The sequence below is a fragment of the Dermacentor albipictus genome, chromosome 4 (genome assembly GCF_038994185.2).
Source record: "Dermacentor albipictus isolate Rhodes 1998 colony chromosome 4, USDA_Dalb.pri_finalv2, whole genome shotgun sequence".
Taxonomy (NCBI): domain Eukaryota; kingdom Metazoa; phylum Arthropoda; class Arachnida; order Ixodida; family Ixodidae; genus Dermacentor; species Dermacentor albipictus.
The window spans coordinates 126594446-126620942 of NC_091824.1; the positions used below are offsets into that span (position 1 = coordinate 126594446).

At 43.6% G+C, this 26497-nt stretch overlaps 1 protein-coding gene across 1 annotated transcript in view; it reads right to left on the reverse strand.

The window, feature by feature from the left end:
- Positions 1-26497, reverse strand: part of LOC135899530 (uncharacterized) — a 388013-nt gene that overhangs the window by 19016 nt on the left and 342500 nt on the right. The window lies entirely within an intron of this gene.

Genomic DNA, 26497 nt, shown 5'->3' on the forward strand with positions numbered 1-26497 from the left:
TCTGTTCATTGCGTTTTCTCTTACACATTAGAAACGTTATTTTTTCTTTACGTAGCTTGTCGCCAATAGTACGCCACAAGTTTGTGTGTAGATTTTATTGTTTCTTGACTAGTTACAGTGAATACTGCAGCAATGTCTTATAACGCTACGTTGATGAAGCATGCGCCACTTCAATGAAATTGATCTTTTTGGTACTGCGCATACATAAGCAAGTGTTCGCCCTACTGTACAGCGAATTTAACTGGGCATTTTTTTCCGACAGTGATGGGATTTTCTCATTTGAGTGTTCAAGTTGGTGAGCTTAACGTGCAGAGTTTCTTTCAGTGTTATTTCTATATTCAGCTTCCTTAAGAAATTAAAAGCCACATGCATGTAGAATCCCTAGAGATATCGATTACCTTGCTAGAAAATTGCGCTGAGATGACACTCGTATATATCGCTATTCATAAATAGTGTTCACCATTATTCGCTGTGGTCTCCCCAAAAAACTGGACATTTGTTTATAGTTCTTCAGTCTTTTAAGGTGCAATGACGAAAAACAAAGTAATTGTGAAATCTCGCATTCTCAGTACAAGCAAGCGGAAAGCAAAACCCAGTCCTCCTATAATTTGCAAAAGTTTGAAGAAAAAAGAAAAGAAATGGAATTCGCAAAAAGTCATTCAAGAATATAAGAAATGGCGAATGTTAATTAATGGGAGAAACCGCAATCTTCCCAATTTTCTCTATAGAAAAAGGCACGAGCAGCCCATCGTACTATTTGCCTTTCAGAAAAACAAAAGTGTCTAGACGAGAATCTTCTTTGTAGCGACTGCCTCCAGTCTACCTTGGGAAATAAATGCAACAATTTCTGGCACTCAAGATCGCTACATGGATATCGTGCAAAATCCTTGATCGCGCAGCCAATCAATACGTAATTTTTTTCTCTGAAGCGTTCTGAGCGCTTATATATGTCCCCTGTTTCATTATATTTCGTTACTTGTTTCTTGCTAAGCAGCCGAGGCGTTGGGAGCATAGCCCTACACTCTCACCAAAGTTTGCGCCTTTTCGGAGTTATCTTGTCCCCGAAAAATAATAATCATCTATCGTGCGTGCCTTTCCAATTTTTAATGCTGCGCGCTCGGCTTCTCCATGTCTCGTAAAGCATGTACGTTATCAGCGTGTCATAGCTTTCTTGACAGGAAGACAGTGAGTTCAGATGTCAAGGCAGATGACGATTATTGTTTAAGGATGAGATGGCCCCAAAGGGTGCAAGCTTATTAGAAAGTAGTTTTTAAAAATGGGTCCTCAATTTCTGTAGGAAAATGCATTGATGCCTCATTTCGCACTTATCAACACTGTAGAAAATGGATTACCTAGAACTGTTATCTTAGGCATCAATGTATTTTGTGACGAATTATATTTTGAGGCCTTAATTCAGGAAACTGGCGATAAGAACATGCTTTCCGCTAAAGCCTATGAACTGAAATATTGTTCGACTTCGACTGTGCACTTCAAACATGTGCGCTGAAGTGAACAGTTTTGCCAAGTAAATTAGTGAATATATTTATTTAACTACCATCACGCTGCAATTTTCGGTGTAAATGATGCGCGCCTTATTAATTGATCGAGCTTATTTGACCAATTGTTATATATATAACAATTGGCTCATATGCATGATTTACAGCGCAAAAATACATAGTCAAGGAAAAGGAATGACGACACTAGCACCATTTTTAAGCTGAAAGTATGTTGAAAACCACATATGTTTATTTGGCATGTTGCATATTTATTCGGAGCGTATATTTGTTCCTCAGTTGAGAGGCAGTGCTCGCGCTATCTGTACTTTTCATTATATTCTTTTCTGGCGCAGCAAATTATGAAAAAAAAAGTTAGAAGCTGAAATGCATATCTGAAGAAAAATAACTGGCTTGCGAAATAGATTTGCATCTTTACTTCACTAACGTTACGAACTTCGTCAGAGTGACACACTAATCCACCCGCGCCCAATTATTTTAATGACAAGACTTACTGGATTTCTTGTGAGGTATCTTTCTTGCCATTAACGCACTCAAAATTTACGACTCTTGAGGCCATTGCATTTGTTCTGTGAGGGCTCGAATTCATTGAGGAATTATGCAAACAAGGGTTCATTTGATTGCGTTCTTTAATTCAATGACGTAGGAGTATACGCCGTATTCTTCTCTGCTTAATCGCATTTTGCCTGCATATTGAATTTACCTCGGCCGCCAGCTGCTTTGAGCCTACTCATTTCTTTTTCTTCATTGTTTAGGAGTTTTAGTATAAGTTTGTTTTAATGAGATCACGATGGCAATAATTTTTGTTTCTCAGTCTTCATCGTGTTGAGGTAAGGATAATCATGAATGGGAGAAACCATTTTCTGGAAGAAGACCACAATGGCAATTTAATTATTTGGTCTTGAAACTCTACTAACTCATTAGATGAACGAAGCCTTGTTAATAGTTATCGTTGTTTTGCTACCAGTTCGTTCGTGTGAAACGGCGTTTGTTCTGCACGCAGCGCAGGTGGCAAGGCTTCAGCGAAATTCGTTGCTTTGCGCGGACCTAATTTCTCGCTTATAATCACCTTCGGTACTCTACCATGTAATCGTAATCGTAAGGTGTTCTTTGCTGCCATAATAAAATAGGTATCCCTGCTTTATTGCAAAAATATAGGACACAATACGAGCACGTGCTTTTCGCGTTGCTCGTAATTTTTAATAGCCATTGGCCTGATGCTCACAAAGACGTCGGGCGAATGCCTGTAATGCTTTTTCACTGCTGGAAGAAGCACTGATGCGTACATTTTGAAGAACTGATTGCGATGATGTCACTCTCGGGACAGCAGACTGCGAATGTTCTGCTCTAGAACCGTGACGACGTGGTATGGAAAGGGAATATCTTTTGAACATGCTGAAGATCATGTTGTGAGGATATATAACTCTGCCCATAATCCCGCCATCAAAATCTTCGTGGATAGTTCCTGACCAACGATCAATCAGCTCGCTCCTTGGTGAAGACCAGGTAATGTGGTGAATTCATTAGCTTTTCCCACAAGGCATGTGATTAACCTAATTTTTCTTAGTTTACGAAAACAACATGCATGCACATTCTTCCACGAGGATTAAAGCTATGATATCAAATTATCGGTATAGTTAGCTACAGTGAGCTGCCTGGTAAGAAGCTGATATGGGCAACATCGTTGCAAAATACAGTCAGCGTCGAAGTGACGAAGTCATTGCTTTCCACGACGTGCTCGGCTACCCGACGTCATTATGCAGTTGGTGGCTGGAAGCGACGAGCCTGCAGACAATTGTCAAAATGACATTATAGGAATGCCATGTGTGGAGATCTAGTAGTGTGCAAGAATATTACATTACAATGCACATTACAATGCGGGGGTTGTCGCGTTGAAAGTAAAAGCATGAACTGAATGGAGCTTTTCCTTTAAGAGGGAGCCAAATCTCGAGAAATTTTCGTCCTAGCGTCTATTCTGGAAGAAAAGCCTGAAACTGAGACTACAGGAGCTCAATTACTTTGCATTTCAGCTGCTCACTACTGCATGGCCTACTTATCATATATACGAGGAAAGATTCATTCATGCGTTAGCAAACAAAGTTGGTCTCATTATTACAGCTTTGTTTTTTCTGCCAAGCATGTGAATGCTCTCAAAATAGTTTACCCTTTAAAGACATTGAATTGCGATCACTCACATTGAAAACGGACAAATAACAAAGAGAGAGAGAGAGAGGGAAGGGAAGAAGGAAAGGCAGGGAGGTTAACCAGACAGTCCAATTTGCTACTCTACATGTGGGGAGTCTATATCACACTTTCACATGCACTAAGTTAGGTGTAGGATGTCTACAGTCGGGCATTAAAGTCTGTTGCCTTCAGGTAGTGAAGAAGCGCTCGAATTGCTTTCTGGGCTAGTGAACTGTGAGGCCAGGCTCCAAGATCTTTGCTTCTGTGAATGGCCTATCGTCCAGTCTATCTAAGGCACACTGGATAGTCTGACGTTAGTTATCAAAGCGAGAACAGTGGCACAGAAGATGACTGACGGTTTCTTCAGACTTGCACTTTGCGCACGTTGGTAAGTCCGCCATGACACGGATAACTGTAGGAGTTAGTGAATCCTACTCCTACCCACAGCCGACACAGCAGTGTTGCGTCACATCGCGAAAGGTTTGCTCGTAATTTCAGTTTCAGTGATGGGTCAAGGCTGTATAAACCACAGTTAGAGTTCCGTGGTGTATGCCAGTAACTGAACGTGATAGTATGAGCGAGAATGCGAAGCTGTCTTGCAGTATCTACTCTCGATGAAGGTATAAGGAGTGTCTGTGCTCCAGTGAGGGCACGTCAGGTAGCGTCACCGGCGAGGAGATTACCCACAATGCCACGATGTCCCGGCAGCCCCTGACAGGATATATCGTGTCCTCGTTCAGAAACGCAATGGCAAATTTCGTTGATTTGGGACACCAGCTGTTCGTCATTACCACGTCGTAAACCTTGCAAGCTTTGGAAGGCTGCTTTTGAATCACAAAAATAGTCCATTTGCTAGGCGGTTCTTTTTCAATGTTCTTTTTCATCCGATACAACATGCCTGTTGAGGAGCCTCATGTTGTCGGAGGATAGCACAGGTAAAAAAAGGACGCTGTACTTCGGTGAACTCTGCAGAGTCCTCATAGTAGACGTGTCCACAGAGGCCCTGAGCATCCACCACTTTGCTTTCTGGCTCAGGACAGTCAAGTAGTCATCGTCAGAGCTGTGGTCATTCTCGGTCGAGTCTATAAGCGTAGCCTCGCTGTCGCTCGAGAGGCAGTTCCGCTTCCTGGAGGCTGCCGACGCGTGAACAGCTAAATCAGGTTGGAGTGCGGGTGGCTCCACTTCCGTTCCCATAGAGCAGGGAACGGTGTTCCCCGAAAGAAACATGTAACAGCTGCTCGTATTTGTAGCATTGCTTTGCGCTTGACCACATTGGAATGGCTGGCACGGAAAGCCAACGAGAAATAGGTGTAAAAATAGGCATGAAATATGGCTGGATGGGCTAGCATGATCTCGCGCGTAGCATTTCTTCTCATAGTTTATTTCAAACTTTGAATTCCTTGTGGCCGGGTTGGGTGGGGGGGGGGGGGAGGAGCTGTGGTGGGTGCTGCGGCTCAAAGTAAAGCAAACGAGTGCTGTTTTTGCTGGCAGTGAACAATGGACATGCGAACCCGCCGTGGTTGCTCAGTGGCTATGGCGTTGGGCTGCTGAGCACGAGGTCGCGGGATCGAATCCCGGCCGCGGCGGCCGCATTTCGATGGGGGCGAAATGCGAAAACACCCGTGTACTTAGATTTAGGTGCACGTTAAAGAACCCCAGGTGGTCAAAATTTCCGGAGTCCTCCACTACGGCGTGCCTCATAATCAGAAAGTGGTTTTGGCACGTAAAACCCCAAATATTGAATGGACGTGCGAAGACAAACCTAAAATCATTGCTCGGAGGACGGAGAACCATATAGCCGCGAAGTCATGCAACATTGTTCATCACTTTGGTTCAAGTAAAAACTGAACTGTCAGTAGTTTCAGGCTATTGTAGTTCCTGGAAAAAAAATCACACCAATTTAGGCGGAGGGGAAAGTAATGCATGATGCCCAAAAGTGCTAAGAAACCACTATGGAAGTACGCTGTTGCAGCAGATAGGCATTTTTTTCTGAGATACCCTTCCAATCAACGTTGTTTTCAGTTTTTTCGAGAATAGGAAAGAGCGTGGTCATGGAAAGAGAGCTCAAGTGTTTTAGAGTAATGCTTGCGCTGTGACAAATTGCCTTAAGGGCAGGAAAAAGCGCGAGCTTCGCAGAATTCAAGACATTTTTGCGCCGCACAAAGTTAAAAAATATAATAAAAGAACCATGATGCGAAACCGTTTACATTTCAAGAAACCTTAGGGGAGCCCTATAAAAAAAAGTGAGCTTTAGGAGATTTCCACTTGCCAGAATTAACGGCACATTAGTCATGACAAGGGCGCCAGGACAGACAGATACAAAAAAAAACTTTTTTCCCTGATATGTGCGTTTCCGACGTGATAGCGGCCTGTTTTTAGTGTAGTTCGCGCATTTGTGCTATGTACCTTGAAGTTAATAGAAAATGAAGCGACACGATGTTAATGGTAGCTGTAGCAATGATATGTGCGTATACGCGGCTTAAATAATAACACCTGCACTTAAGTTTAAAAGCATCGTTTTCTTGCTCGTAATAATGAGCCACTGTTATTTTTATTAGTGCTAGCGTATGTCTTCTTTTTTTTCACTTTCTCCTTGCGCGGCAATTCTTCATCTCCTTGACAATAAAGCAATGCCTAGTTTTCTCTCAATTATTTCAGGGGCGCTTCACAGACTTGTAAGAAGCACCCATCTGAAGAAAAGCAATTAGGATTGACCTCAACACACGCCAACGCAGATATATCTTTGCTCTGTGCCGCCTAAATTCCTTTTTTTTGCACGCATTATTGTAACTACATTGCATACGCCCCAATATATCGTCTTGAATTTCCATCTCCCGCATTCCCCGCGTTTTCCCTGGATTTCTACCGACGGAAGATGAAGGAGCAAGGTGAGCTCCCACTGCGCTCATCGTCTTGAATTTTCATCTCCCGCATTCCCCGTGTTTTCCCTGGATTTCAACCGATGGACCATAAAGGAACAAGGCGAGCGCCCTCTTCCTTGAAGAACTCAAGTCCACTTGTCGAAACGTTGGCTCCTGCTTTCACCTTGTTCTCGTTTTGGTCATCGTCTCGGTAACGTTTCTAATTCTAGCTGACTAGTTATATTTGCGCAAGACACTTCCCACATCCCACATATTGAATTAAGGGTATGTGGTTCGATGCCTTTGTTCTTCTCTCGAGACCAATGGTTTAAAACAGCATTAATTTCTTTTATCATGCACGCACATATTATGCGGGATCCCTCTTTATCCAATTGTCTCAAGGTTTGTAAATATTCCTAATGAGTTCTGAGAATCATTTTTCAAGAAACCTTCAGTCTGTCCACACTACATGCAGTATCATTAAAAACTTGCATTCGCTTTAGTCGTAGCTTGTAATCATTTAAAGAATACGTAAAAAAAGAGATAAGTAATTCACTGTTGGAGGACATACAGGTAGGCCTGCTTGAGAGAGCTCTGGTCTGCACGCTGTATGAAAAAAATAGAAGTAGGGAATAGAGTAAATAGGCACTAGCAGGGACATCTTCAGGACCTCTGCTATGTTTGCGCTGGCCGAAATCACCCGTCCGTTCTCGTTATCTGCAAACATAGTCTACCTTTTCCCTTCTTTCTCACCTCTCAATGGGCTTTCTTTGCCGCGAAATCTCTCATTCGGTGGCACATACGTGCCTTGATCAACCCGATGCGCCTGCTCTTTTTCGTGCAATCTTTCTCGGGTGGACGAAGTGTCTCTCCTGAATCATCAATCCGCAGATGTCACTATATAGTGGCCGGGACTTGGAGCTGGAGTCCAATTAATGGACCACATTCTTGCACAAAGACGTATACATTTACAAATATTTACACAAAAAGTGACACACGGCATAGCGGCTGCCAAAATTGCGTGGAACAACATTCACTTCGTATTCGCCAGTATTTTCAAAGTGCTGCAGTCTTTATTTGTCTAGCGACACTATTGCCCGGATGAAAGCACTGGCACAGCGAAGGCTGTGAGATTGAAGCCTCAGGTGCCAGATTGTACTGCTTTAGCCGAACGATGTGACCAATTAATAGTGTTCTTGACCGTCCTACTGTGTTCTTGACGGTTCCTACAGTGTGACAATGTATTTTTCATTCAGTCCTCACATATTTCCACGAGACGGTGCTGCTTGTTTTTTTGTATTTTTTTGTCAAGATTGTTGGCCTTCTTTGCTTTTTTTTCGTAGTTTGGGGCTACTAAGCAATAAGTGTGGGTTCGATCACTGACTGTTGTTTTGCCCTGTAACAACCATGCAAAATAGAGCGCAAACAACAAATGTCGCGAGAATTTTAAGTTGTACAGTTTTTAAATATAGGTTTTACGTAGGCAAGCGGTTAGTCACAATTATTGATAAAGTTTAACATAATAAACTGACATCATCCCATTCTTTCTTTCTATTTTACTTTCCCGAATAGCAAGTGCATATCATGCGCTGATGATGTGGAGCTGTGGATCTATCATATCAGAAAAAAAACCTTAAACAACAATCACAAACACAAGTACCTGCGGAAATAAACGCGCGTTGGCCGCAGTAATGTGAAAAGTGCGAAAGACAAAGTCCAAAAGTGCATTTGCGAAGAGCATAGCGAGTGTACAAATTGAAAAGTTCAAAAGCAGTTTTCCTGTCCTATTGCGGATCATATAGCATCTAGGTTATCTTGATGCGCTTTTATACTTCGAACTATTCCTCTTTACAAGCTGCCTTTCTTTAGCGTGTCTGTTAGGAATGTGTTTAATCAATCTCTGACATTAGTACAGCCTTTTTTTATCGTTAAAAAGACCAACGCAAGTGGTACGCATCGCTGTTCAAAGTACAGTCTAAACATTAAACTCGATCTTTGATAGGCCCTTCCTTTTTTGCTTGGGTTTGTCGTTTATCGATCCTCATACGTGACCTCGTTATTTGTTTAGAACTGCCTCACAGACTGTGGCTGGAAGCACGGTTGATGTTCCGTGAGCCATTGATTCTTGTAGACCTCACAAGTTGTCAATGTTGTGATGGCACAAACCGTCGACTGTACAAATTATTTTATAGCTGTGGTAAGCAGCGTAGGTGTTGTACAAGGGTATGTTAAAGCTGAATAAAAACATTTTAGCTTTTTCGGTCTTTACATGTACTTGAGCTAGATAAAAAATTTTAAAAAAACGCAAGCTACACAAATTGTTGCAGCAATGTACAATATGGCATGCAACGCTCAGCACATTTGGTTTCCAGACACGTCGTTAGCCCACCTTTTTTCTTCGTGTTGTGAATTATGCAACTAAATTAAAATTATTTTAACTCAGGAAGGGTAGAGTACTGGCTTGGGTTGTAACGTCGTCAGCGGCCATGCTTTGAGCAATACGAGACTAAATAAATAATGCTGTTGCGCCTTTTCTGCATTTGTAAAAAAAATGTTTTGGTACAGTATCATACCACAGTATGTCACGTAAAGTATTGTACGAAATTCCCATCGACACTTTGTTTCCTGGACCTGGGCAATACACAAAATATGTGGTATTGGCGAAATATGTCGTGCAGGCCCTGGACAAAGTATTTCAAAACGGGCTAAACTTAAAGGCTGCAACGCAAGAACTTCAAAGTTTTTTCTTTTCATTATACAACACACCGACGATTGCCGATGAAAACGTTGAACAAATGGAAGTGTTTTTTCGTTTGTGTACATTCTTCCTAAGGCAAAGAGCGTCAGGAAATTGAACGCGTGCGTCTGTAATGTTGAAAAGGGATATTTTAGTGGCACAATTTTAGTTGTTATTCTCACGTTGAAAGTGCGCTTTAGTTCCTCTTGCCCTACCCGCATTGCAAAGCATAGGGTAAAGTCGTATGACTGCGACCGTTGGAGGCGTTCACCTGCATGTGGACTGCCTGCGCGTGAGTATTCTTGCAACTAAGTGTCCCAGTTTATGGAAATGCAAGACGTCTAGACATTCATAGGGGGTAGGGTTGAATACTGACACTGTTACTACCAATTGCATAGTTTTATACACATATACACATATACAAGATCGTACGAAAAATCGTCATGCTTGTTCATCATCTGTGTGCATTGTCACATGCCAACGTTCGGCCACAGAAAATCAGGTAAATTGTTGGCTGGAGTGAGAAATTCCTTAAGGTCAGTCTCGGGATCGAATGTAAAACCTTCTTGTGAACCCATGTATTTGCGCATCTCGCTTTTAATACCTCACCTAATGATATTTTTCATTTGTAAGGTATCTATTCGTACTCGCATCACCTAGTAGACGGATTCATCTCTATGGAGTCCAAGCTTATTGCAATATTCTTCGCTTATAGTTGAAACCACATGAAGCCCGCTCATGCGATGCTTATTAACTTACACCCAACTGTAAAAAAGAAAAGTCACAAACAGCTTGTTTCTCTCTTATGTGCGAACAAACTTTAAATGTTATAACATAGGGTGTGTAATGCTTCCTGTATTTTACCAACATTTGATTTCGATGCGGCGTCTTGCTTTTATCCGGCTACCATTCTATTTTTCTATGATGTACGCAATCGAGAGAACTTTCTTGATTTCTTCGTATTTCCTCCAGAACACCGGATGATCGTAAATTCATCGCTAAGCTTTCCAATTTTTCATTCTATACCTTACAAGGTACATTTCAGTTTACTTTCTACTTCCATTACGGCAGTGGTTTCAAACACCCCGGTGACTGGTATTTGCTATTCGCCAGAGTAGCAATCAATTTCATCTGACCCCCAGATTGATCACAGATGCTTATAATTTGATCTGCAAATGATTTTTTAAAAATTTGGGAAGCTGCGCGTATTTTTTCTCGCGTAAGTTTCATTTACGGATGACGACCGCCATGGCAGCAGTTTCAATATTTCGTTAGCTATAATCTAGGTGTGTCTTTGTGTGTGTGGAAGAGGAAGGGGGTTAGGTGCGAGGGCAGTCGAACCCCAACCACTAAGGACACTTTCTTAATACAACTTTATGTGAATATTGTTTCTGAACAATCAATTAGTGCTCTCACCTTGCACTGGGCAACAAAGATCCCCTGCACAAATAAAAAGCAAATTATAGCAAATAGAAAACGCGTAGAATTAAGCTCATGTGAAGGTGCCGAACTTAAATCGCTCCTGGTGTTAACAGCGCAACATAGGCGGGACACGAGACGAGAAGGCACCCCGAGTGCTGACTTTCAACAAGTAGGTTGAAAGGCAGCGCTCGTGTTTTCGTCTTGGCGTTTCGCGTTCCTTCTACGTTCTGCGCTGCTAACACCAGAATGGAAAACCAACAAGCCCAAGCTGCTATTCTAGTTAAATCGCTCGCGTTCGGCGCTTTACTGCTGGAAGTTCGCAACCACAAATCGGAAGCTGGCAAAAATCCTAAAAGATTTGTCGAAGGATTTAGGGACTATAGTGCGATGCACAAAACAGAACTCTGATTAAGGGTACCTGTTTGCACTCAAGGAAAATAAGTGCGCTGTCGTCCCGATGTGTTTACGGGTCGCACCGTTTCTCCAAGGTATCCCAGAGAAAACTAAGAGGATTAGCCGAAGAGGATTAGACTTTCTACTAATGCGTATGGTGGCACTCATTCTGCGCACAGGTGGCGAATTTCCTACTTGCAACAGTTTCCCCTCAATTACAAGATTGTTACACGTGGAATAGTACATGAAAGTCGCCACGGTAATGGACACGTCAGAACCTGCGGACTTGCCGCAATTGAGTTAGAGAGAGTGCTCGCTAACAAATGTATCGCGGACCTTGCATACGACTTCTCGAATATAGCGGTATTTATGCCTGCGTCTCGTATCGCACAAAAAAAATGAATATAAAAAAAAGATATAACGCACATGATGGAATCTACTTGAAGCGAAGCTTTCGCGGAGCGGTTAATGTAATGATACAAACTTGTCCATGCCATTCTTGCGTCCTTGGCGTAGTGGAAAGAAACCGCAGTGGGTATATGTGCCATTGCATGAAAATCATCATCACAATGAACACGCAGAAATGCACCTTGGTCGATGCCACGTTGTGGGTGTCTGCCTTAGTACGTAAATCATCATTATAAGCAACTGGCGGACAAAGTTCAATAATAAAACACTGAAAAGAAGAATGTATATAAAAAGAAAAAGGCTGTCGTCACCTCGACAGCTTGCGCCACAGTAATCTTTACAGGAGACGTATGTGGGGAGCGCTACGTGCTTCGCATTGTTAGTAGGAGCACCTGATCATAAATTATGTGGTTTGGTTGCTTGTTTTGCGCTTGTCCTTTTTTGAAACGAATGATGTGCTGTATGTTTTATTCGTGATACCATAGAGCATTCGCACTTCTCGCTTTATTCGCTAAAGGTTTTTTTTCTTTCGTAAAGGCGAAGCATGCAATGCATTAAGTATATATTTCAGGGTGATTTCCTGTCATATCAGTGTTTGGCACGCTGAGTTGACGGGCTTCGCTTGTAGTCGGTCAAATATTACGCGTGTATTTGGAGGCAACAGCACATTGAGTCTGAATTCTGGAGTGGATTTCTTAAGAGATCGCAGCTGTCACGTCTTTTTGAGTAATCCTTGAGCAGATTGCATTTTCAGACATTTCTTGAGTACGTTGGAGTCACTCTTTGGACGAAACGCTCGTCCGTTGGTATACAGTGAAACCGAGCCCCTTCGAAATGATGGAAGCATGCAGTAGCGTGCGCAGAATATGAAAGGGCAACTTGACACTTTTGCGAGTGTGGGAAATATGGCGGTTAAGTAAGATTGAATACAATATAAAAGATTTATGCATAGTTTGCCTTTCTTTTGCTTCGACTAAGTCATGGAGGCTTCTTGTAGACAACGCTTTATAGATAATTTTAATGGCAAATTCGTTAGACGGCTAGCGTAAAATTGCATGTGTTTGCGCGTTAACATATTAGGAGGATTTTCAGAATGAAGGTAGAAATGCATGATAAATTTTGCGTACTATACTGTAACTTAAATATACACATTTAACAGTGCACATAAAATTCGCTGCTGTCTATTTTTTATGCTTAATTGACACACGTTGACATTTTCAAAAGAGAAACATGCATATTCGTCGAGAAAAGGGACGTTCCGGAAGAAGGCGCACTTGACTGTAATTAAACATATGCATAAGTAGCCACAGTGAGCACTCACGTAGACGATGCTAAGTCGAATATCCCTTCGCGCAGCAGGCATCATTCCTGTATTTGTGTCAATGTGTAGTGGAACAATAAGCTTTATACTAGTCCTAAGAAAAGTGGGTCCACGCACCAACGTCTTGCGTCGGCTTTTAAAGAGAAGTTCTTTTTTCTTTTTTTGCCTATCCTCTCAAGCTTGGCATGGCAGCTGCTTGGTCGGTCGGTATCTCGGCGACTGTAAATGAGGATATACCGTAATTTTTTTTAGAAGTAAACATTTTTTTAGACTGCATGTGGCAGATAGCACAATTCTAGCGCTGGATCTAAATTATTCGATGAGGCGGCCATTACTTCCGTGAGAATTAGAAACTTAATTGAATAATTAACTTAATTGCACTAATCGTCTTTTAAATTAATTACATTATGACACATATTTAGGTTAGCGAATTATAGCCGATGAGTTCGCAAGGTCTCTTCACTTGAAACGAATTATCCGCACTACATCAGTTTCGAGATATTAACCTTCAATGTGTCCGACGAAATGAATTCACATTTCAGCGAGTAATTTAGATTAAGGGTTAGAATTGTACTATCTGCCATAGGAAATGTTTAAAACATTTGGTGCAGCTAAAAAAGAACTCCCTGCATAGCCGTCAATAACCTGGCCCGTTGCGTGTCTAAACGCTGCCTTCAAGGATGACCCGGATGTTGTCGCAGTGGTCTGGGAATGAAGCTAACGGAAATTGAATGCGAGCAATCCATTGTGTAAGATAAGCGTATCGAGCGCATGGAACTGACAGGTTTCCAATTATTTTCGCCGCTGAAACCCAATGACAATGCAGCTGTCGTTTCAGAGGTTGCAAAATGGAGGCTTAAACTGCAGCACACTTCCAGCCTATGGGCGTCATATAACATTCAAACAAAAGAGTTCATCATTGAAGCATTCTGCACTTTAACACAAATCAAAAGGTAACACATTTGCGAGCACGTAGGTTGTTCATTGCAGCTCATTGATATTTTTGTGCTAAAGGATCAGCTAAGCTGTATCGAGGACACAGCTGCAGCGGCGCACGCGAAATATCTTGCACGTGCTGCTGAGGTTGCATGAGAACTATAGCCTACATAAATGAATGGACCAAATACACATGTGCCATTTGTTCACGCCATCCAAAGCTTACATGCGCTTAACATGATGCAGCTGGTGGAGGTTCTAAGCTCTTGTCTTGCAATCGTGCTCGCTCCCAACACACGTTCCGCTTGTGACCGAACTAGTTATGGATGACAAAGAATTTGAACCGCGCTGTAGACAACTCTCAGTGACCGTGGTACTCTGGCGTATGCCGAACCTGCTTTGGCTGCAGTCCGGCACCGAGGCATTTGGGTGTGCCCTGGATGCTGCTGGTAGATACTGGTGGTAGTCGACTAGATAAATTGCGGTCGCAGACACATGGGGCGCCTCAGACAGCCCTGTGTCGCTCGAGTCAACCGTACTTGTAGATAGTTGGGGCTCCTGCGCTTGCCCCAATATCCGGTGCTTTGGATTTCTTTAGGGACACGACGGACACGTTCAGTCACAATCAAACGGGGTGGGCGAGCATGGGCATCCTTCTGTATTGCTGGCCGAGTGTCTTCATTTTTACACCCTACGTGCCGAAAGTTGGTGTGTCATGGCCGAGCAACCACGAGATTTCGCAACAATAAAGTTACACATTTGTAGGCATTATAACTAATCATCTGTGCTGGTCTGAAACTAATGAATTGTACTTTTTATGATAGAGTGAGCTTTCACATACGCGATTATTCCCGCTCGGATCGAGAAATGTGCTGCCGAGCTACGCCTCCATGGTGCACTATAGCTTCAAGAGAGTGGTTTCCACTACTAGAGAGTGGTAGACTGCTACTTCTAGCCAACGATTCAAGAAATACAATTCTTAGTTCTTGTGTGCGGTGCAAAAGTTATATTAACCTTAGGCTTTCTTGGACTTCACAAAAACTGTGATTTGTACTTGCAGGTAAAAAGCGCGAAAGAAAGAGAGAGAGAGAGAGAGAGAGAGAGAGAGGAGATGAAAGGCAGGGAGGTCAACCAGGTGAACATGATGTTGCTACCCCACACTGGGAGTAAAGTAAAATGGGAACAGAAAAAGAAGAGGGAGAGAGAACAATGCTTGCAGGCTGGAGTAGGGACAAGACTATGCATAGTCACTCAGGCCGGTGCACTTCGAAAGCTGAACTATTGCACGCATTTTCATTTGCGCCAGCGATGGATGTGGTCATAGTCCTAGAATTTTTTGCTTAAAAAACGGTCTGAAATCAATCGAATTTAATGTTCGGAGAGAGAGGTGTTGGAAATCGTAGCCAAACTAGATACACAACAGATGCTTAATTGTGTTCTATCAACGTCGCTGGAGCACACATTGCTTGAAGTGGCGTTTTCGAATACTTTTTCCTAGAGTATAGGAATAACCGACAGCCCGCCGTCGATTTCTGGGAGTGCGAGTAAGTAAAAAAACTTTGTAACTGTTCCAGATCTAGCCCTTTAATTGTTACCGAGTAGCCCTCACAGCCATGGCGGCGTATGTCGAACATCTTTTTAATCGCATGTGTCAGATGACTTCTAAGCCCTCGTATACTAGCTAATGACTTCAAGGGTTCCAAATAAGACACCCTTGCTAGGCAATGAACGACAAAGGAAGGTTAACTGAGGGTAGGAAGTTCCTCATATGGTTAAGCCTAAACCGGCGTTAATGACTATGGAACATGTGAACAAATACAAGTCAGCCCTAGTGCAATCAATTGCTGCTGGTGAAGCCTGCCCAGAAGCTGTGGGTGCGTAATGATCACTTGAAGGAACAAATCGGTGATTCGCTTCATCGGATTGCTAGAGGCTGACCGTTTGTCTTGAGCAGTCTCGTGACGCATTAGGAGCGCGAGCCACGACTAATTGCTCATTACAAGATTCTAGTGAACAAATGACCGTACTTCTGACCCAAGCTTGATTTTACGCCACCAGTAAGTAACAACGGCTCGGAGTAAATGACCTGATCCTTGCCAAACTTCCAGACAGCGCTGCAGCTCTTCTGTTCCTTTGTTCTCACCCTACAGGAGCCTTTTGTTTACGGTGTGTCAAGAGCGTCGTTTGAGCAGCTGGCGCTAATTGATTAGCTCGATCGGCATAGAGGGGCTGTGAATAAGTGTCTTGCACAACGTCGCATCAAAGGCGTGTTTTGGTACCATAAAGTTTAGGTTAGGATGTTCGTATTATCTTAAAGTGTCATTTAGTGTCCCAACATTGCAACAGAACACAACTTTCTGTGGTAGCATTTTATTCGCCCAAAAATCAACCGAGTCGCCGCCTGGCTTACTCTGGTGGAACCATGGCAAGCTTAGTGCGAATTAGTCTTGGTGTTCGCTGCAAGGCGCTATTGTGGACGTGTGCGCGTACAGCCTGCGACTTGTCAAAACAGTGTTCTTTCAGAGGTTGGAACACACTTTCAGAGGTTGGGACACACTCCTTCGTAGTCCAATCATAGCATTAAACACAATTAGTGTGCAGCAACGCCTGCCCGGCTAGTGGTCTCATAGTGAAAAGAAGCTGACTCATGGCACAAGAAATCTAGTTCTTGAAATATTTGTTAAACGTTTTCAAATATCAGACTTTGATCAGTGTCCGGGCTTGCGGTTTCTAAATAACGAAAGAGACACTCTTGCAAACCTTGAGACCAATGTGGAGGTAGCATTGGTTCTTGTTTTTCTAAGACAGCGACTTGCGCAAGTATCCTAGTAGTCATCGTCAAAGTAGACATCGTGGTCTTCATTCACTTTCAAAGCTATGTGAAAAGAAAGAAAGAACGTTTTCCAGACTGTCCTTGTTTCCTTGTCTGAATTTACCCACAGCATAGTGGGCATCACCATAAAGTGCGAGCAATCCATTTTTTTTTCAGGGAATTTTATTGAAGTAAAAAACCAATGTGACAATTAGGGAGACTAGAAAATTACGACACTGTAAAAGTTTACATAATACTAGGTTAGGAATGGCTACTTCCATACACAATAAGGTAAGAAAATCATAACGGCATACATATGTAGTCTGACTGACACGCACACTTGACAATTACAGATATTGACCTGCCTGCGTCCGACAGCCGGCTATAATACTTGCGAGGTTCGCATAAAACGAGAGCTCGAAATCGACATCGGGACTATTGTTCTCCACGTGGAATCAAGAGTTTCAGTTCCCCGTGAGCTCATTTATTGTGAACAAAGCGAACGCTAATGGTTAAAGTAAAATCTGAACCCCTAATAGCTGTTGTAATCGTGATCCCCTCTGCAAGTTAAGGCGACTGACGCACCAATGCCAGAACAGCAAGTGCTAAGGTTTAGCAGGGATAAGGCTCTCTGACTCTGGGTCTTCGGAGCTAACTTCGTTAGTCCTAATTAGGCTGGATTTGGTTTTCATGTTTGTTGTCGCGCGCAGAGGTCAATATAAAGCAGCACGCTCTAAAGGCAGCCGCAGAAAAAAGAAATGGCTCTACACTAGTGTAACTGCTGCAGGTATAAGAATCAGTCGGGGATTAGCACATGCTTACAAAGGCGGCTTACACGTGCCGTGTAAGCACAGGCTTAGCACGCCGCTTACACGTGTCGAATAATAGTGAGCACTACTGTACAGCACTTCTTTGATAGCTTCTGTTTTATTGCGATAGCAATTATACGAACATTCCAGGTGCATTTTTGTCGTCGGCTTCGTCGTCGCAGCGATGTCCCGCACGTAGTCCAAGGGCAATAAAACCGTCGCCGCGATTCGTGTGCTGTACGTGCAGGTGAAATCACGCGAGCGAAGCCGACGATAGGGGTTCAATAAGGCGCGCGCGGAGGAGAAAGGGGAGACCAAACGTGCCGTCGCGCGGAAGGACGTGGGGGGATCGGAGGACTGGAGGGTAGGGTAGGGGGGGGAGGGGGGGGGGTTGTTTTGCTCCGGCTGAAACTGCGCAATTCGCGACCAGGCGCAAGGTGAACTGATGATCGCGGCTCAGTCTCGCGCGCCAAGTGTGGTATGTGGAGGATAACGGAGAGGTGGCACGGTCGGCTTCAACTCCACGAACAAGTGCGTACTTTGCACCACCCCACGTGGTGGCGCGTGCCATATCTTGAAAGGGATCTGCAGGCGGCTCATACCTTTGTGCGCGCTGTGTTCTTGCGCTCTTGCGTTGACGCGATAGACCGCACGAAGGTCACTGCACTCTCTGCTGCCGCCGCGCTTGCTCATACGAGCGTTTTACAGCGAGTGTCCGCGCTTATGGAGTCTGATGTGTTCGTTTGCTTGTGCGTACTGACACCATGCTTGTTAATTCACTCAAACGGCGACCTTAATTATCTGACAAGTCGTGGTACCGTAACCTCTTGCTATGGTCTTGCTTGCGAGATGGATGAGGCATACTTTACTCTCGAGGAGCTACGCTATGCGCTTAGCCTTTCTAAACGCCGCCGTGCACCAGGTGAAGGCGGTGTCATGTACTAAGCCTTACGAAACATTAATGAGGCCTGTCATCAGCTTATGTTGGGCGAACATGATGGAGTGTGGCGAACGGGTCTGATCCCCAATAAATGGAAATCATCTGTAGTGATAGCTGTATTGAAGCCCGGGCGTCCTGCGAAACACATGAAGTAGTAGCACGAGATTGCGGGATCGAATCCCGGCCATGGCGGCCGCATTTCGATGGGGGCGAAATGCGAAAACAACCGTGTGCTTAGATTTAGGCGCACGTTAAAGAACTCCAGGTGGTCGAAAGTTCCGGAGTCCTCCACAACGACGTGCCTCATAATCAGAAAGTGGTTATGGCACGTAAAACCCCATAATTTTTTTAACAGCAAGCATTTGATTCGGTTCCACATAGGGCGATAGCTTTCGCACTTATGACTACGGGAATTTTTTGTCGTTTGCTTCGTTTTGTGGCCCTTTCCTATCGGAGCGAGAAATGAAAGTGCGCGTTGGGGGAGCAACAAGTGAATATCATACTGTTAAGTGTGGTGTCCCGCCAGGCGGCGTCTTATCACCGCTTCTCTTCAAAAGCATACTTGCTGGACTTCCAAGCCAATTGCCTGAAGAATGTGATTTTCGAATAGGCATAGCAATCGATGCTGATGACATTGCACTGTGGATCAGCGGACCTTCGCATCACGGCCCACGTCTTCATGGAATCTTGCCGAGAGCTCTGAATGTCACATCTGAGTACATGGATGAAGTTGGTCTGCATATTTCACCCGCTAAGTAAGTCGCAATTGCGTGTCATTCTAGACAAAGTGCTCGTCGAACCATGAGCCGACTATACCGCGGAGATACACGGGTAGAGTGGGTACAGCAACGCCGCTACCTGGGCGTAATTATCGATGATCGCCTATTATGGCGCCCTGCCATTACCTCTGTTCGGCGCAAATCGCAGTCCCTTCTCGGATATGTGGCTGCCTTGACTGCTAAAGGCGATGGCTGTAACCAGATGACATCACTACAGGTTTATAAATCATCCGTACTTTCTGGCGTGATGTATGCCTTGCCAGTGTTTATAGTGCCGCCTAGTTTGATATCTCAGTTGGGACGGGACCATCGTGTTGCCCTCCGAGTCATTCTCAGCTTGCCTCGTGAGGCGCAGTCTGTTCCATTACTCACTGAAGCACACCCCCTGGCCCTGAGGCTGCAAGCAGGCCAGACAGCTTTGCATCATGCAGAGCGTCTGAACTGAGCATCAGACGGGCAAGCACTTATTAACTGGCTTATTCAGCGACCAATCTCCCGCATGGAGAAAATGGTGGCATTGTTCGTTGCCATTGCTGGCAGTTCAGAAGATACTACCTCCCTGACAACATTGAAGGAACACAACAACAAATGCACCTTCCCTATTCATCTTTCGTTTCCCGAGATGCACTAAAAGTCTGACCAGCCTGCTTCGGAACTATTCCAGTTGGCCCAGCTGCACCTATTTGAAAAATATGGAGACAATTTTAAAGTACCTACCGACGCATCGGATAGCAGCGGCGCTCAAGGCGCTGCAGCAGCTTTCTTCTGCTCTTCGACTGACTAAGAAGAGTGTTTCGAATACCTCATCCATCTTCATCAACAAGTGCAGAGCTGGCAGCGATTGTTGCTGCTCTGAAGTACGGACAGGAAGAAATTAGCACACAGAAGGTCGACATCCTTACAGACTTCCATGCTGCCCTTAGTAGGCTGTTGAGAAAGGATGCCAATAGCCCAATTCTATGCAGTATAGTAGAGTCCGCCTACAAAATTACTTCTCGTGGGATGCCCCTTATTGTCCAGTGGATACCTCCGCAAGTAGGTATTGCTGGAAATGAAGAAGCTGATCGCCTCGCTTCGACTTGTGCTCACAGCGGGAGTGACTGTCCACAAAATTCTTGTATGATTGACAACGCCCGTGTGTTAATCCGACGATACCTCATAAAGCAACACCCAGACCACCTTGTTTCAAAGCGCTCATTCCCTCCCCTTGGTCGTGGCTTGCCTCGTAATGCTAGAGCACTGTTAGTGAAATCAAGAGTTGGCTCTGTGTTGGTGCGCGAACGCTTTATCGTCAAGGACGTGTGGACAGTCCGTCGTGTACGTCCTGTGGCTCCTGTGAGACCCTTGAACACCTTATATCGGAGTGTCCCACATTCGTCACACAACTGACGTGCACTGCTAATTAAGGAATAAGGACTGATTGGACTCAAGTGTACGACCCTCGACGATTGCCTGTTTCCAAGAGGGAGTGCCGCTCAATGCGACCAGGCCCATACAGCCTTGCTAACTTTGATGCAGAAAACTCATTTGGCCTCCCGTTTATAGACGTTTTTTCCGTGTTCCTACTTTCTTTTGCCCGTGTCTCTGTCAATTGATAATTTCCTATTTTCTTTTCTATTTCTTTGTTTCCTATCTTCCTGTCCTCTTCTCCTTATTTCATTCCCTCCTCCCGAAAGAGTAGGCAGGCGTTGTGTCCCTCTTGGTGGCACTTGTCAGCTTGCTCTCTCCTTGTTTCCTTTGTGTGCTTGCATGTTTCCATATAATAATAATAATAATAATAATAATAATAATAATAATAATAATAATAATAATAATAATAATAATAATAATAATAATAATAATAATAATAATAATAATAATAATAATAATAATAATAATAATAATAATAATAAAAATAATAATAATAATAATAATAATAATTCTCTAAGTAAGTTAATGTTTCCAAGTTTATACTGCCGATAAGACTCCTATCCTTACTTCATATAGCTGTCTGCTAATTTTTTTTCGCAATCGATGGTTCGCCTTTTGGGCGAAACTGCGACTTCTTTATTTTTTCTGGTATATTTTACAGCTAACTCGAGTAAGTAGCATTGCTACCTGTTTCTTAGATGTCAGACTATCACAACAACCTTGAATGGTAGCATTGCTGCAGGAAAATTACATTCACCACTGGTGTTAAATTTGTCAAGCCTGCATCATCTTTATGACAGGAGTTAGTACATTTATTATATATAAATATATAAACATAAGAAGCATAGTTGGTTTTAGTAACGTACAGTCATGAAATAACATATTAAAAAGGTGTACCCAAAGACACGAAAGAGTAATTAAAGAGAAAAGAAGATGGTTGTGTTTTCATGTTATGCTTGATTACTCCAATATGTGTTAGAAATGTTGGCAACATGTACAGTACATTGTCAGCTTATCCACAATGGGAATGGGGTTACTTCCCCACCTTACAACGGTCGTCCTGAATATTTGAATGCGCAGCGACTGAGAAAACGATGTGCAAGGAGTGGTGATGGTTCCCTAGCCACGTATCATCCCCTGCATCCGATACCTCAAGTGCATTGCTTTAATAATACAGCAATGGTAAAAACACTGCAGTCTGGATTCTCTTACAGTCGAGGCACCTTAATTGTTCCGAGCTCGTCCTCTTAAGCTGCTGGATTTTGACTCTATCTGTATGCGTCGCCTGTTTCCGTACACGCATGTCTGTAATTACCGCCATAAGAACGCAATTAGGCCAGCAGCAAGGAAAAAGCAGTTTCCTCAATGTAACGTAATTATAGCAGTGTTTGATGCGTCCGCGTGCTTTCTCTTCTCAAGACAGATTTTGGCTTCGTTGACGCGACCTCCAGCAATGTCTCCCGCTTTCTTCCAAATAGTTTCATTATAATCTATTTGGTGCTTAACGAATAGATTACGGCTTGTTCTTGCTTTAGGATTGGAAAGTGAGCTCGCTACACGGTAATAGACTTAATTGGCGGCACATTTGCGGCAGCAGCATCTCTTCCGCCAGTCAGCCTTAGGTCTGTGATGTGAAGAAATATTATCACACCACTCCGTCATAATAGTTCATTCATGTCAACGTCACTGCTATCCAAGGTGTCAGAGCAAGGTGGGAGTGGTTACAGAAGGGTGTCAAGTTTACTCCGATGAATCCGTCAGTTACGTCTCACCCAATATTACAAAATAGGAACGTGAGTTCCCTTTGAATGCCGTAATTCGAACGCATGATGTCTTCTCTCCTATAGTCGGCACGGCAGCAGGAGAGACTAGAGTTTTAATCTTGTGGCGTTATTATAGCGGGGCGCCACAGTGCGCTTCCCACCTGTGTCGCCATTCCAATAACAGCAATTGTCAAAAATGTGCTCCATCGGCGGCTGCCTGCCTCGGAAGATGAGACGTTCAGGTTTCGTTCCGTGGTTCATGTACTAGAAAAGGAAAATGAGCAACCTCAAGTTAGTGTGCATGTTCTCTGAAGCTCTGAATCAATATGGCAATGCAATGTGATTCCACGTCAGAATTATCGTATTTGTTGTTGTTTTTGTACGTTTTCAATAATCTTTATACGTTTAGTGATAGGAAAGTTACGATGTATCTTGGTAATATACTCTCGCAGGCATCGCACAAAATTAGATCCCCCAGCCTTCTTCAAAGTCTGTCGGAGGTACTCGTCGCCACAACAGATATTGTATGTTACGCGTAACTATATAAATTAATCATGGTGATTTACTGTCATCATTTCTGTCTATCGAAGCTCAATAGCCAGCTTCGAGCATTTTTTGTGAATTGAAAATAATAAATTGTTGGGGTTTACGTGGCAAAACGATGATCTGATATTGAGGCACGCTGTAGTGGGGGCTCCGGAAGTTTTGATCGTCTGGGGTTCTTTAACGTGCCCCTAAATCTAATTGCACAGGTATTTCACCATTTCTCCTTTTTTTTATGAATTTCCTCGGAGAACAAAATATACCCTCGGATTTTGAAGCACGTGGCCAACGCTGCATTCCAGCTAATTGAAAAGAGAAGGAAACGTTGTGCTTTCTTTTGAAATCTTCCTCTATTTATGAGCTAACTTCTGAAGTTCTTGGAATCATTTCTGTGTCTAACATTTTCTTTCGTGTGAGCGTGGTGCCCCCCGTACTTATCTTGTTCTGATGAAGCACTATCTGCTTTCCACGTCTGCGAATCGAAGTCCCACACTAACGCACACACACACACGCGCTTACGCTTACACGAACGGGCCTGAGTCGGATCACTGCTGAAACGGGGTCGGCACTCGGTAATCATTGCACCGAGCTACTGGTCCGCCGGTCATCTGGAAGAAACGTGGACAATGCCTGCCGCATCAGCCCAGACCTCAGGAGCTGGCTGCCTTCCCCATCTGTGGGTGCCATTATTCTCGGGCCGGCATCCAGCACCCTAATAGAAGCCCTGCGCAAGACTCCAGAAGGGGATACGAGCACGATCACGCTTTCTCTGTCTTCATGCCCGAGAGAGTACTGCATCGTTCAACCGGAACTCACGCCTTTCGGTGCTCATTCGCGAACACCTCACGGTAATGTGCGCTGAAGTCACCTTATTTGTCATTGGCGTTGCTATGTGGCACGTTCTGGCGTTCTACTTTGTGATGAAATTCGCAGGCAGATAGAGAACCGACCGGAACTGCAAGATCATAAAATTTCATTCTCGACGTCGTGGAGGCCATGGGATCGCAGCGTAATAAGTTATTGCCAAGTGCGTGAATGGAAGCGCGAATTTTTTTCCTGCATTAAGCTAGGACATAGTTCTTACGGTTCGATAGCGCTGACTGCTGCAAAGCATCTTTGAACCAGACTATCAATTTATAAGCTTATTGAGCACTTTCATGCAACGAACTGTACCGAATGGAACTGTTGAGGATATTCCTGTGGATACTCGGGGATAAAAAGAAACTACTCGGATCTCCATAATTTTTTTACGGTATAGTGATTACGCAGTGTTCTCACTGAATTGTTAGCTTCAAGACGTACGACATATTAGCACAATGCGAGTAAATAACTAAGAATGTATTCATGCAACAATAGCCGCACTGATCACGAGATCCTCCACCGCCTTCAGCTGGATGCACGTTTGCATCTTCGTGAATCTCTGTCGACTAACACTTGCCATCCCGCATGTAACAACGTAGACCGAGCATTTCGCACCCCCCTTAAACCAACCCTAATATAAACTGCGAAGAGAAAGGAAACAGTGATGACTAGAATAAGCAATAGAAAAATAAAAGCACAACTTGATGGTGCTGTTCGTTAACTCTGGCTTAGCTGGAAAAGAGCAAAGCTGCATCAGATTACCCAACTGTTTTTGGAAACATTTCGAATGAAGAATTGGAGGTACCTAATTAAACTCTCGGAACGGTGCTTTCTAACGCCAAAATTGCTGTCATTGCTGTTGCAGCCTTACTGTGATTTTCCACTGAAAAAGCCGCCCTACATCTACCCATCTACCCTCCCCCCTTCTCCCCACCCCAAAAGAAGAGACAAATTGGATGAAGATAATGATGCTATTACATTTCTATTCATCAATTAAGATATCTCATTTACACAGGGAGCATCATCACTATTGCCTCACATTTAAGCTTATCGCTTTTGTCAGCTCTGAAGCTAAACTGAAGGTGTAAGTTTATTGAAATGAACAGATGGCTTAGAATTACAGCTTCTTGACACCGACATTGCTGGAGAGATGCTGACGAGTCATTTATCTTGCACTTAGGTGTGTCAACCGAGGAGATGAGCTAATATAACACAGGTTCTGAAGTATATATATCCAAGGAATATTAATTTTAGAGCAGCCCTTTGAATTGCAGAGTTCAGTCGATAAAAACGAAATTGATGTGCGTCTAGCACCTGCAATAACCACTTGAAGTCCTAACGAAGCTACTGCAGAAAAAATATATTTCGCAGTGGGTCTTAGGCCTTCGTGCCCTGGTGAACTTTACATATCTCGAGCATCTCCCATAGGGTCATCATTGAGTGGAACCTGCGCTAGCAGAGCTGCCGTTCGCCTGTAATGGTTGGAAGTAAAGTCAACAACGGCACCGCTAATGAGCCCGATCAATGTATGACGGATTTTTAATTGCTTTCTAAAAAGCGCAACTTTCTTCCCACGCGTAAAATTTATTTATTTTCACCGTTTATCAAACTCAGGTAAAAGATTCTTCTGAAGTCACCATTACGTAGACGGCCCACTTTACTTCCAAATTTTATTGTTAAACTAAATTCCTGCGCAGACAAAACAAAATTGATGCTAGCGTGTGCATTCACAAAAACGATTATTCCACACGTTCTTCGTACGTGGTGCGACATATATGAGCAGCTAGGCTTGGGGGGGGGGGGGGGGGGGGGGAGGGTGCTGGCCGAGCAAGCAAAAGTTTAATTTGTTGCGTGGACACGCTCATTTGCTAATGCATCCTTTCTCATTACAATAAGACGCCACCATCTGTTTGAGGCGTTCCAATTACTCAACGTTTAACGCGAACGCATTATATGCTCCATTACGTCCAATTCGGTCGGCATATATAGTCGGCGTGACCGACAGATGGTAGCAAAAGTGCCCGACGGCGCGCAGACTGAAAACACCCCACAAAATGCTCGGATTTACGTCAGATTTCTCCCGGAGGTTCCTGTAAAGAAAGTAAATTAATGGATTTGGAAGTAAAATTTCGTAAACTTCTATCTGGGTGGGAATCGATCCCGGGCTTCCGTGGCGCGAGACGAGCACGCCTCCCTTACGCTACGGCGGCCGCACGGTTCTCGTTGACTAATTATGTACCTAGTGCGCCTGCGTCATTGCACACGTGGTGACGCAGCCAATGGGGAGAAGGTGCTGCCACGTTATGACTGTATTGTCGAGAGTGCCGTTATACTGGATATTAAAGCGTTTTATTTTATAATATTTTTTAATTTTTTTATAATACATATCTAATATATATATTTTATATAGTCATTTTAATTGTATAAAATAAAACGCATTATTGTTATGAACTCCTGGCGGATAAGCGAGTGCATGGAGACGCTTGGCGCATTTTTATTTCGCCTTGCCGAGGCGCAGGTATAGAACGCGGGCGAGGGCTTGTGCGGACAGGGAACGCGCTAAAAAAAAAGCATTTCAGGTAAAGGACTATAATACTTTCGAATTCCCACATTAATATTCTTAAATGTTTGGGCCGAAATTTTTTTCCAAAAACCTGTCAATGCATCATTGAATGTGTTGCACTTCTTTTTACTTTTCTGGTTATATCAGTTCTTGACAGCCATGGGCCTGATAGGCAGTATTTCTTTCATAGTACGATTTTTTTTTCTTGAGTGATTGGTTGGTGGATTGACATGTCTGTACT